Genomic DNA, 13,161 nt, shown 5'->3' with positions numbered 1-13,161 from the left:
AAACATCTAGCAATGGGATGGGTAGGGCTCTCCCCATTTGTCGTGACATGATAGTCTCTAGTTCTCAGTTTCATAGCTTGCGAGACATAGTATCAAATTCTATTGGGATATAACTTATGGTCTCATAAGTCATTTTGACTATTTGAAAACGTTTAATGTAACATTTCATTTCATCTCTTTGCTTTCTATAGAGAGCATCTTCTCCACCTCACAGAAGATGGGTTTGTGATTCGACCTAGCTACATGGACACACATATGTCTCATGGTTTGCGGCGTGCCATTGGTCAGATATGCACATCCTCACATTAGCTGGAAATTAAGATTGGTAGATTCAGAGGGATACCAGCAAACAACAGGATATGCCACTTATGCGAGCTAGAGCCAGAGACAGAGCTACATTACATGTCATTGCACAGTGTACTATGAGTTACGGGGTTGTTTCCACTGCTTATTTAGAGAGAGGGTTTCGGTCCTTTCTCTAGGGTCATGAGTTATGAGGATCAGAGATGTCTTGGGCTACATCTACTTGAGTTACACAGTTATAGAGACACTTTATTGGGGAGAGATAAGAGAGAGACAGTTGGTCACAAATTTCTTTTCACTAGATATGGGACAGCTAGAGGAGCATCTATCACTGCAGAGCTCGGCGCACACTCATTCAACCACTACTGGCACTCTCATCAACCAAGCACTGGAGCTACAGAGATCCGGACGGCCACGATTGAGAAGAGGGGCTACACAACTTCGACAGACACTACAACAGAGGATTCGAGCAATACTCTCTCGACATCCACAGATGAGGATAGATTCTAGTAATAGTATCTTTGTTCTAGTTCTTTTGTACCCAGACATGGTATTAGATTCACCATTTTGTAACAGATTGGTCTCATAGGTCATTTTGGCCTTTTGAAGACGTTAATATAACATTTCATCTCTCTCTCTCTCTCTCTCTCTCTCTCTCTCTCTCTCTGGGTCCCATGTGTTTGCTTATCAAGTTAAATGCTTGAGTATCTTGTGCATGCAACTGTTCTTATGGTGTAGCTAGCATGCCTCAAAATTCCATATTGCTCCCTGAGAATGGCTTGCAATATATATGCATTATCAATTGCACAAGGAAACTCATTTTTGGTGTATTCTGAGCTAGCGAAAATTCCATTTCCTGGGCTATAGTTCAAACACGTCTTGAAGAAAACTAGTAAATTTGTAAACATTTTAGTGTTAATACTGATGAAAAATCCATATCTTTTTCTCCTTGCTTGGAGAAAAGATTTATTGCGAACACTCCTTTGTCGTAGTATTGTGAATGCATGCTTTGTGATGCTTCGCAAGGGCTTAGCTTGTTCCCTTGAATTTTGGTGGTGACGCTAGCTATCAAACTTTGCACCTCCTTTGCTTGTAGCTAATATATTTGCTCACAACACAGTCCAATACCGCAACTACTTTCAAATGCAAGGCTCCACATCCCTCTTCTTTTGTGTCCAGATACTTGGCTAGCCATTTGGCTGCCTTGTTGTAGAATGTAGACTCAAACTCTACTTCTTGATGAACCTATGAGGGATCGGCATCCAGGAGTGCATACCACTTCTCAGAAGAGCAGACACCGCATCTTTGTCATCCATAGATTTCTCAAAGAATTCAATGGATTGAAATCAGAGTCCTGTCATTCTTGCAGTAGATGAAGCTGCTGCAACAAGGATAGAGGTAGGGAGGGATGTGCCTAGATGAAAGGTTGCACAAATTGGGGAGGAAGGGGCAATAAAATCTATCGTCAGTGAAAGAAAAGTCCCTTCCTTTGCATCATCAATTGAGGCTTCTTGGTAGGAGTCTAAAGGCGGCTCATTAGTTTCCCAATTTTATACATACATAATGTACTGTTGATAGCTAGTGTTTTCTTTGCCATCTCCACAACTTGTTCACACCTTCACATTCACTCAGATCTTGTACTAGAATTGCCAACTTCTATAAGATTCACCAAGGCCCTCACCATATGAATAGTCAAGGAAGGGCCCTACTGCTACTTCCAACTTCCTCTCAATAGGAGACCGCCACTCTCCACTAGTTTCTTTTTAACATCCACCAGTACTTTGTGTTTATGCCTGCCAGAGAGAGTGGTGTATAGTCCACTTGCATCTTCTAGATGAAATGTAGATTGAACTTTTCTTGTTATGAGTTCTCAAGCGCGGGATGTAGAGGTCTTGTAGACCTATCATAGTTTCTCCATTGGTTTTTGCACAATGGGTTGGAACTCACAAGAAGTTTTGGACAAATTCTCACAATAATTCCCACATTCTGACTTACCTCAACATCATGAGCTTCTGTGAGGGAGGCACCGCATACCTAGCTAGGTACGATTGGGGGTTGGGGACCGCCGGCCCGGCGGGGGGGCCGGGGGTCCTTTGCCCCCAATCGTACCTAGTTAGGTATGCGGTGCCTTTCGAGCAAAAGCTCATGATGTTATTCATTGTATGAAAAACACTGGAAAAGACTCCATTTTTCTACATGAGAAAATTTCTAAATCTTCTTGTGACTATGCCATCAACTAAAGTGCCACACCTGATTGCTCTAGGGTGAAAGCATGTTAACCTGTCGCGCTTTTTGTGTTAGTTAGCAGTTTCATCTTTGAAAAGTTGGGCGGCCAGTAAATTTTTTACAAATAATACCAAAATTTGTCGGTGGTTGTACATTTGGATTCCTTGTTTCAAGTGCTTTCTATTGATATATCATATGTCATAGATCTTGGAGATGTAGCTCAAGTTCTTGTACTAGTTAGCATATGTTAAAATTGTGCTAGTTAGCATTGTCCGGGACATGAAAAAGCATGACAGGTTAACATGCTTTCACCCTCTAGTGCGACAGGTAGTTTAGAAGATGTTTTCTCTTTGGCCGTTTTGTCTTGTCAAGGGTTCAATCCCACTAGCATAATCCATGATGCTATATTAATACTCTTCACATCACATTCCCTTACTGATGGTTAGCTTAGCATTTTAGGTTGCCAAAATAGATTGCAGGTCCTTTGTAGTTTAGATTAAGTACTTTTGAATTTAATAATAAATGATTACATCAAAAATTTTATATAGAAGTTAACTCTTGAAAGTAAGGGCACGCCTTTGCATGTGTGAACAGAGTGCAACTTTATAGAGTGCCTGGCAAATATTTGGTTGGTGTTTTTCCTTTGGCCAGTTTATCTCGTCAAGAGGTTAATCCCACTAGCCTCATGTAATGCTATTTTCTCTTCACATCTCATTCTCTTGATCTTAGCAACTCAAAGTGCCACAAAAGATAGTATGCCCTTTGTAGCTCAAATTTTCTTAATCTCGGGTGCCTTTCATTCAACGATAGTATGTACATCTAGGATTGCATGTACAAGCCGACTCATGAAAGGCAATGCCTTCTTATGTATATGTGCTCAGGGTTCGGGGCTATATAGTGCCCGAGAGTATTTCAATATCTAGGGTAGGGGCAACGATGTGCTAGATCTATAAGTATAGTAAAAGGTGTAAAACATGTGTTTAGTATGTGATGATATGGACAAGATCAATGTTTTTGTGATTGTTGCTTCCATCCTTCCTTCAATGATGTGCTATCTATTGAACTAATCAAACCTTATTTAGCTTTGATATGACTTGTGCTTGCTCCTATTGATGCTCTTCTCACTAAAAATGAACACACACACACACACACACACACACACACACACACACACCCCTTTTTTTAATTGAGATGAGGAGGCCATATTGCCCTTGTTCTCTCCCCCCTCTTATCACGACTTCTCATTACATAGTAGTTGGCAATAATTCTAATGATTACGTAGTCTTAATTGAATAAACACATTAAGAATACACAACAATGACAGTCATGATAGTTTAAACAACAAAAATTAAAATAGCTGGACATTTTTGCCAATGTCAATGAGAAAAACCCGCAACGTTAGATATAAGAGCACACTAAAGGTCTAGTTTCAAAAACCTTGAAATTTGGGTGTTTAAAGTTTTATCCCATTCACCTATTGAGTAGTATTGCAACCTTTCATAGCAAGCTAGCCAAGAAAACCTTGTGCATTTTGACCGATCTTGTTAACCAAATAGCCAAGAGAGAAGAGATAGAAAGACTCGAGCAATTTTTGCGTTAGCAGGCCGAGGTAGAGCAGGGCACGAGCCATTAGTGGCTAAGAGAGAGAGAGAGAGAGAGAGAGAGAGAGAGAGAGAGAGAGAGAGAGAGAGAGAGAGAGAGAGAGAGATGGATGAATGAAAAGAGAGGGGCATGCCTTGGACATGGTCTATCCCCCTCTTCCCTCCACTTTCCTCTCGACCTCTATCCCTTCCCTTTTCCAGCTGGTACCCCTACTGGCTTCAAAATAAATAAATTCAATCCTTTTACATAGTGCAAAGAAACTCTAAAGAGAATAAAAGCTAAGAGAAAGGTAATGAATACAAATGTTGAAGTCACTGTACACTCCTCACCTCTTTATATGGACAAGAAAAATGTTTTGATTTTACATTTTCATTGGACATTTTGTTGGGTTTTTAGGCCCGTGGTCGATTATGGCCGGGTAGGCGACCGCCCACTCATTCTTTTGTTCATATAGCAAATAAGGAGGAGAGAGATATTACTCTCTCAAGCCCCACTAAAAGAACTTTGTGTACTCTGCATCCCCTTCCCATTTCTCCTTCCTCTCTCTTGCACTCACCATCTAGGCACATCAAGTGGTATCATAGCTTCACGTGGATCACACAACCACGGCGTGCAGGCCTCCTAGTCGGATAGGAATCATAAGAACTTCTGAAAGACACTAAAGACGTCATTCTTCTGCTTCAAGAGATAAACCCACACCTTTCTAGTAGAGTCGTCTATGAATGTTAGAAAGTATAACGCTCCCCCTAGAGACTTGACTGACATAGGTCCGCACAAGTCGCTATGAACGAGATCTAAAGGACTCCCTAACTCCTTGTCCAAAGGCGCTGATGTCAACTTAGTTTGTTTTCCATAGATACAATGCTCACATAAAGAGAAGTTAGAGTAATTTAGCACAGGGTTATAACCAGAACGCTACAAGACTTTCATTCCCTTTTGACTCATATGTCCTAGCCGGCTATGCCATAACTCTGTAGACGGCAGCTCCGCTCCAAAAATAGAATTCTCTTTCACAGAAGAGACATAAGGTGAGTACAATGAGCCAGACTTCTAGCCTTTAAGCATGACCAAATTTCCCTTCTTGTTAATCCAAGAACCATGAGCAAATATGGTAGTGTAACGTAAATCATCCAGCTGTCCAACTGACATCAAACTCTTTGTCAATTTGGGTACATGTCTGACATTATCTAACTTAAACTCAGTGCCATTACTTATAGAAAACTTGATGCTGCCCACACCGCATATATCAAGCTCATAAGAATCGCCTAGCTTCACTGTGCCATGTGTAACAATGTACGTAGAAAACCACTCCTTGTGAGGAGTCACATGAAAGGCACCCGAGTCCACAATCCAATTCTGCACATAGCACTCATCATGAGCTAACAATGCATCATAACTCAAATACGATGTAAAATTAACACATCATTTGACACTTCAAAAACATTTTCAATGGCTAGAGACTCAACCATATTAAGCTCTTCAATTTTCATGATGCTTTTAGGTTTGTCAGACTTTGCTTTCTCTTTGCCCTTATCACGCTGCATTGTGTGGAAATCTTTCTTCAAGTGTCCCTCTTTATGGTAGTAGTAAGACTCTACATTTTGCATGTCTTTGCATTGTGCATGTCTTTGCGGTGACTCTTGCTACGACCTTGCTTGCGATCCTGTGAACAACCGCAGCTAAGACCATACTACTTTTGCTTGTCAGAATTGCCACTAGCCACATATGAATCACCATGCCCACTCGCATCAAGAGATTGACGTCAAATCTCCTCAGTGAGCAACGCACGAGCAAAACTAGTGAAATCTAGTTTTCCATGGACTACTTGCTAGTCACTGATTGCATTGAATCCACTTGCTACAAAGAGGCCATTCAAATGGATGATAGCGTGAAGTGGGAAGAGACTATGCAATCTGAGTATAAGTCAATTTTAGCCAATGAAACTTGGTAATTGATAGAGTTACCTACGGGTAAACAAGCATTGCCATGCAAATGGGTGTACAAGAAAAAGTATATCACAGATGATCTCAAGCCTAAGTATAAGGCAAGATTGGTTGCCAAAGGGTTCAAGCAAACAAAAGGCGCTGAATTCGATGAAATCTTTTCTCCAGTGGTCAAGATGGCTACATTGTGTCTTGTGCTTGGTCTAGTAGCGATCGAGGACTTGGAATTGGTCCAAATGGATGTGAAGATAGTGTTTCTTTATGGGGATCTTGAAGAAGATTTTTACATGAAACAGCCAGAGGGTTTTGCAATAAAGCTTGAGAAGCCAAAAAGGGTAGAGCTGGTGTGTAGACTCAAGAAAGATTTGTATGGATTAAAGCAAGGCTCAAGGCAATGGTACATCAAATTTGATAAGTATATTCATTCCCAGGGTTACATATGGAGACAAGAGGATCACTGCTTGTACACAAAGAGGTTGAACGATGGTTCCCTCATCATTTTGATTTTGTAAGTGGATGATATGCTCATAGCCAATAAGTCAAAAGATGAGATTGCACTTCTCAAGGATGCCTCAAGCAAACAGTTTTCTATGAAAGATTTGGGTGATGCACATCACTTTCTTGGTATGCGTATCAAGAGAGATCACAAACGTGGTATACTTGACCTTTCGCAGGAAGAGTATATTCACAAAGTCTTGCAATATTTTGGTATGCAAGGGGGAAAAGCATTGAGTACCCCTATGGCTGTATACGAAAAACTTAGCAAGCAATGATTGTCCCAAATCGAATGCTGAAAAGGCGTATTCTTCGACAATTGGTAGTCTTATGTTCGCCATGGTTAGCACACGGCCAGACATTGCATATGCAGTGGGAGTGGTCAGCAGGTTTATGGAAAATCCACGCATGAAGCATTGGGAAGCAGTGAAGCACATCTTGAGATACGTCAAGGGCTCAACTGGAAAGTGCTTACGCTTTGGAAACAGTGATGCATCCATAGTTGGATACACTGATTTGGATTATGCGGGTTGTGTGGACACTAAGCAATCCAAATTTGGCTACGTTTTCTTGTTCGCTGGAGCGGTAGTTTCTTGGAGGTCATGTATCCAGAATTGCACTTCATCTTCCACCACTGAGGCAGAGTATGTTGCAGTTTCTAGTTCCAGTAAGGAAGCTGTGTGGTTATCTTGTCTAGAGGAAGATTTTGGTATAAATCAGATTTCAGTGCTACATTGCGATAGTCAAAGTGCAATTGCATTAGCAAAGAACCCCGTGTTTCACTCCAAGTCGAAACATATAGAGTTCAGGTATCATGTGGTACGGGATATTTTGGCTAGCAAACGCATTGAGTTAGTCAAAGTTCACACAGATGAAAACCCAGTAGATGCTCTAACAAAGAGCCTAGCCTCAGAGCGATTCGCACATTGCATAGAGATGATGGACGTAGGGTGAAGCTACAGTCATGCTTCACGGTTTTTTACATTTGTACATAGTAACCCCCACATTATTTAGCCACTTGGGCCACACTGGCCTTCAAGTGTGAGATTGTTGGGTTTCAGGCCTGTGGCCGGTTATGGCCGAGAGGGCAACCGCCCACTTATTCTTTTGTTCATATAGCAAATAAGAAGGAGAGAGATATTACTCTCTCAAGATCCACCAAAATAACTTTGTGTACTCTGCATCCCCTTCCCCCTTCTCCTTCCTCTCTCTTGCACTCACCATCTAGGCACATCACATTTCATTTTCTAAACTCACCCTTCACTTATGCATTTGATTCGGGTCTTGGGTGGGTGGGTGGGTGGGTGGGTGGGTGCTGTTGTTGTTTCGGGGGGGATGTTTGGGTGGGTGGGTGGGTGTTGTTGTTGTTTTCTCCATGTGGAAATAATCTTGATGGCAATAACACGACGAGAATATTTTCGTTACCTCAACAAGGTAGCATCAACAAGTTCTTGAAACCAGTAAAAAGATTCTTGTGGAAGAACAACACTAAAGTCTCAACGCCCTGGCAATGGGCGGGGTGGGATTCCTTGGGAAGACCTGTAGAGCAAGGAAATATTAGGGTATTAACCCCAATACTCATGTGGAGGCCCAATGTGCGAAGTTTGTGGTTTCAATCACAAAGCAAGACCATGCATGGGCTATTATGACGAAGGCCACGATCAACAAGGCCAAATTGTGCTTGCAAGGTGGTTAGTGGAAAGGACTTGAGTTTCATGACATGTTGCTCACCCCTTGGTGGTCCAACCTGAAACTTAGGAGCACAATGGGCGAGGTTGTTAGGAAATGCATTAGAGTAGCAGAGGCCCTTGAATGGGGAGAGACAACAAGGTACTTTCATAATTCTATGAATCACTAGTCCCCTTGGCTTTCTAAGGTAGGAATTGTCCTTTTGAACCCATTCTGGAGGGAAGTTGCCACAAAGATCAATAACAAAGGACTTTGACGACTGAGTCAATTTTGGGAAAGCAGATGTAGAAGCTAGAAAGGATTAGACCAATTGGCCTCCTAGATCCACCTTTATGGGACTGAGAGACTGTTGGCTAGTAGAGCCTTAGAATGGCTAGACAAATATTGGCTGCCTTCCTTCTAGTCTAGCTTCAAGTGGAAGGCATGGCGGTGGCCTACGGACATACTCTTCCTTAAACCGCAAACCAAGGATGTGTACAACTCCCTTATGGTCTCAAAGGAGTGGTTTTCCCCCCTAAACAAGGAATGGGGCAAGTAGCACTGGCCATAATCAAAATGGGTAACAATTGCGAAGAACATATCGTACCACATTGGACGCTTTGAAAGTCGTTCTCTGGAAAGCTTTGTGGGGAGACTTGCCTACTGGGGTGAAGGTCCTAGCCAGAGGTATTTGTCTTGAAAGATGCTTACAATGTAGAAAGGCTAGTGAGAACCTCCCTCACTTATTCAATGAATGCCCGACAATCTGTGACTTGGCAGGGAAGATCTGCAAATGGGTGCAAAAGATGTGGAAGATGGGTTTCTACAGGAACGATCTCTTCATGGGGGGGAAGGTGTTTAAGAGCCAGGCGTTTCTTCTCGGCACACAAATTTTAAGATTTCGCTACTTCAAACATGTGTGGAAGGCCACAAATTGTCAAGTCTTTGAGAATACCCTAAATACAACTAAGCTTATAGAGATTGTACAAGAAAGGAGAGAAATGATTGTTGCCATTGGGAAGCGGGTGAACTGTGATGAGTGGAAGAAGGCAAGGGAAGTTTGTGGGTTCCCTATTTGGTTAAGCTTGCTCAATTGTCAGTCTAGGTTCTCCCTTGTGTCCTTTTAGTGGTGTGGTGGGGATTTCCTATCAGCCTATGTATCTATGGTTGGGGGAAGGAGAATAAGCGAGCTATTTCCCCTCTTCCACCCTTGTCGCCCACTACCACCAGATGCCGCTCATTGTCTCCTATACCACCGACGACAGGTGGAACTATTTTATTGAGCCACAACAACCCCTCTGGCGCCTCCACATTGCACCACCAACTTCCCTCCTCTCTCAACCTCTAACCGTCCTCTCTCTCTCTCTCTCTCTCTCTCTCTCTCTCTCTCTCTCTCTCTCTCTCTCTCTCTCTCTCTCTCTCTCGCCTTCAACAAAAACGCAGCCGTTTTTTTGCAATAGTAGACAGAAGTTCAATCTTTTGATCATAACTTCTTCATCCGAACTCCGATTTGGGTGGTCTATAGCCTCAATCGAAGAGCACGACACCCTCTACACATTGATGTAAAGACAAAAAAATTTAAAGTTGTGGAAGGCATTTCTATAGTAGCATTTTTGAAGTGAACACGTTTCAGAAAGTTGACTCTCATCTCTTATTTTACATACAATGTCTTTCGGCACTTGCAAGGGTTTTTCTTCTTCAACAAGGTCCACAACCATTGTGGAAAATTATCCAAAATCTCCTAAGTGTGTAGATAGCAACATAGCCACCCAACTAACGAAATCCAAAACCATGATCATGACATTTTTTATTTTTGTTGCAAGAGACCGCAAACAAACAAGGCGAAGACTTACGAGCACTTGCAATGGAGAATGGCACACTAAGGGTACTTGTGGTTGAGAATGAGAATCTCAAGAAGACACTTGAGATGCAAACAACACCTTTGATGCAACTTGAAGAGGAAGTCAAGGAATGTAAACACTCGTTTGTGGACTTGAATGCTTTGAAGGAGCGCATGAGCAAAGTAGAGCATGACCATGTATTGAAAGAGGAGAAATTGGACACCATGAGTCGGGATGTATGTGACATCAAAAATGTATGTACAAATAAGTCTTGGGCTGATGTATGTGGTAACAATGTGGTTCCTCTCATGCAAGCTATGGTTCAAACAAAGAATGTTGAGAATGTGGATGTGGAGGAGTTGAAGGAACGGGAGCAACGTTCCAAGAAAATTGTTATTCGTGGAATTCCCGAAGAGAAGTTAGAGACACCTCCTTCTCTTGACATTGTTATCAGAGATTTCTTTAAAACCCACTTTGGCATGTCCGGAGTTATGATCTATGGAGCACATAGAGTGGGGCAGCAAGAGCTCCTCGCTCGGGAGAACGGCCAATTGTATGCACCATGCCAGATAAGACCAAACAAAAGATTATCCTTGATAATAGTTGGATCTATTTGAGGGATACAAAATGTTTTGTATGTGAAGATCGTACTATTAAGCAACAAAATATGCGTCGCAAAGCATATGATGAAAAGAATAAGAAAAACAAGGAGATCTCTCACGAAGAAAATATGTCAAAGGAGGAGGCAAGTCCCTCGAGAAAATAGGGATGCGTGACCTATGAGACCAAGTTACAATTGAAAATATGCTTTTGGAATTGTAATTGATACCCATGGAATGCGGTGGTTGACATTGATGAACTCACAAGCAAAGCCGATGTTGTACTTCTTGTTGAAACTTGGAAGCATGATACACAAAGGATTAACGGCTTGGAGGATTACAATGTACATTCATTGATGTGGTCAAAGAATCTCAAGCAACAAAGAGGGCAAGGAGGGATAGCATGTATGGTTAAGAAAGGATTGGAAGATTTTGTATCAATCGTGAAAGATGACAAGTACAAACGTTATGTATGGCTAAAAATTATGACACCAGAAAGAGCATCTATTTTTGTAGCCGGTTGCTACGTTCGTCATCATGATTCTCCCTTTTATGCTTGCATGGATAGAGATCAACCATATTTTGATTAGAAGAGGACATTGCTCATTTCAAAGGCAAAGGTGATGTTATTGTATTTGGAGATATGAATGCTCGCACAAAAACATTGCAACATGATACTCATCAATTTGATATGCCATACATTTCAAGGGAGTTGGAGGAAGTTCACTTGTATCCTCGTACTTTAATGGACGAGAAAGAGTTGGATCACTATGGAAAGTTACTTTTACATATGTGTAATATCACGTGTATGCTCATTGCCACTGGTATATCTTTGTGGACTGGAACCAATGGATCTACATGTAGGAAACATAATGCGGACAGTGTGATTGACTATATGCTATTCTTTGAAGCCATCATATATCGCATAAAGAGTTATATGTTTGGCCAATGGACCCCGGAATCCGACCATCAGACCTTATGTATTGAGCTTTCATGTGGAGAAGCAACTAAGCATGATAATCTCAACCAAAGAAAAGAAAAATTATCACTATGTATGGATTTCAAACGGGCACCAATGTACATTGAAATGGTTGAGTAAAAGTTATGGAGGACAAAGCTTCAATATGATGCACCATTGAAAACTAAATGGGAAGCTTTCAAGCACCAATGTACATTGAAATGGTTGAGCAAAAGTTATGGATGAAAAAGCTTCAATATGATTGGAAACTAAATGGGAAGCTTTCAAGAAGTTTATTTGTTCTTGTGCCGAAGAATGCTTTTCCATAAAGCATCTCCATGGTATCAAAAAGATAGATCACGCAAATAGTGGTTTGATAAAGAATGTCAAGATGCTCACAAGTCCTTGATAAAGCTTGATGCAACTATGGACAAAGACAACTATCAAAGTCATTTGCATACATACAAGGCATTGAATTCAAAAGAATAGAAGAAGATGGGAAGTAAAGCAACAACTTTTTCAAGTCCAAGAAAAGGCACATGCATGTGGAAGATTTTGGAAAAACTTGAGGGGCAAGCGGGTTGAGAACTTTGGTAACTTGAGTCTTGTGGATATGTACACACATTGTAGGCAATTATATGAGCAAGAAAATACTGATAAAATACCATTTTATGGTTCACTCCCACGTATGGCCTCTTTTTTTACTATTGAGGATGTATGCGGTGGGCTTGAAAAGTTGGTCACTCGCAAAGCAGGAGATCTTCAAGATATCAAGCCGGAGATGATCAAATGGACGGGAGATTTTACCCATGAGTGGATGTGTGATATGTTCAACCGTGCACTTCAACATGGTATGACTTATGATTGGAGTACTAATTGGGTTAAGCCTTTGCATAAAGGAGGAGATGTAAAGAAAAAAACTACCGGACTATAATGATTGGGTCTCTTATGGAAAAGTTGTTTGGGTGCATAATGGAGATGAAATTGAGTGATTGGGCTGAAGAGAATGACAAGCGTACAAAAGGACAAGCGGGTTTGTGGTGATGCCATAGCACCATTGATCATCTTGTCACTCTTTGTGTTCTCATGGAGGAAAGTTGGTTGAAAGGCAAGCGATTGTATTGTTGTTTTGTGGACTTTAAGAAAGCCTTTGATATGATTCCATGTAGGAATTTGTGGAGAAGGATGGAAGAACTCCAAGTGCCAATTGAGTTTATGCTTGCTGTTTCTCGAATCTATAAGAAGATGATTTGTCAATTGCGCATGGGAAGAAAAATTTCCAAAAAAAACGTAAGAAAATATTGGGGTTAAACAAGGCTATTCATTGTCACCAACTCTCTTTGGTCTATGCATTGATCAATTGGAACAAATGGTACTTGACTTTATGCAAGAAGAAGTCATTGAAGAGGTCACTATTTGCAATGCGGTAATGACGCTTTTGTTGTATGCGGATGATGTAGTGCTTCTAGCACACACTTAGAAGATGCACAAAAGCTTATGGTTGTCCTTGAGAACTTTTGCTTGCA

This window comes from Adiantum capillus-veneris, chromosome 5 (assembly GCF_014529385.1).
Source record: "Adiantum capillus-veneris isolate H3 chromosome 5, ASM1452938v2, whole genome shotgun sequence".
NCBI classification, from domain to species: Eukaryota; Viridiplantae; Streptophyta; class Polypodiopsida; order Polypodiales; family Pteridaceae; genus Adiantum; species Adiantum capillus-veneris.
The sequence above is the reverse complement of the archived record's forward strand: the minus strand, read 5'-3'. Positions refer to the sequence as shown.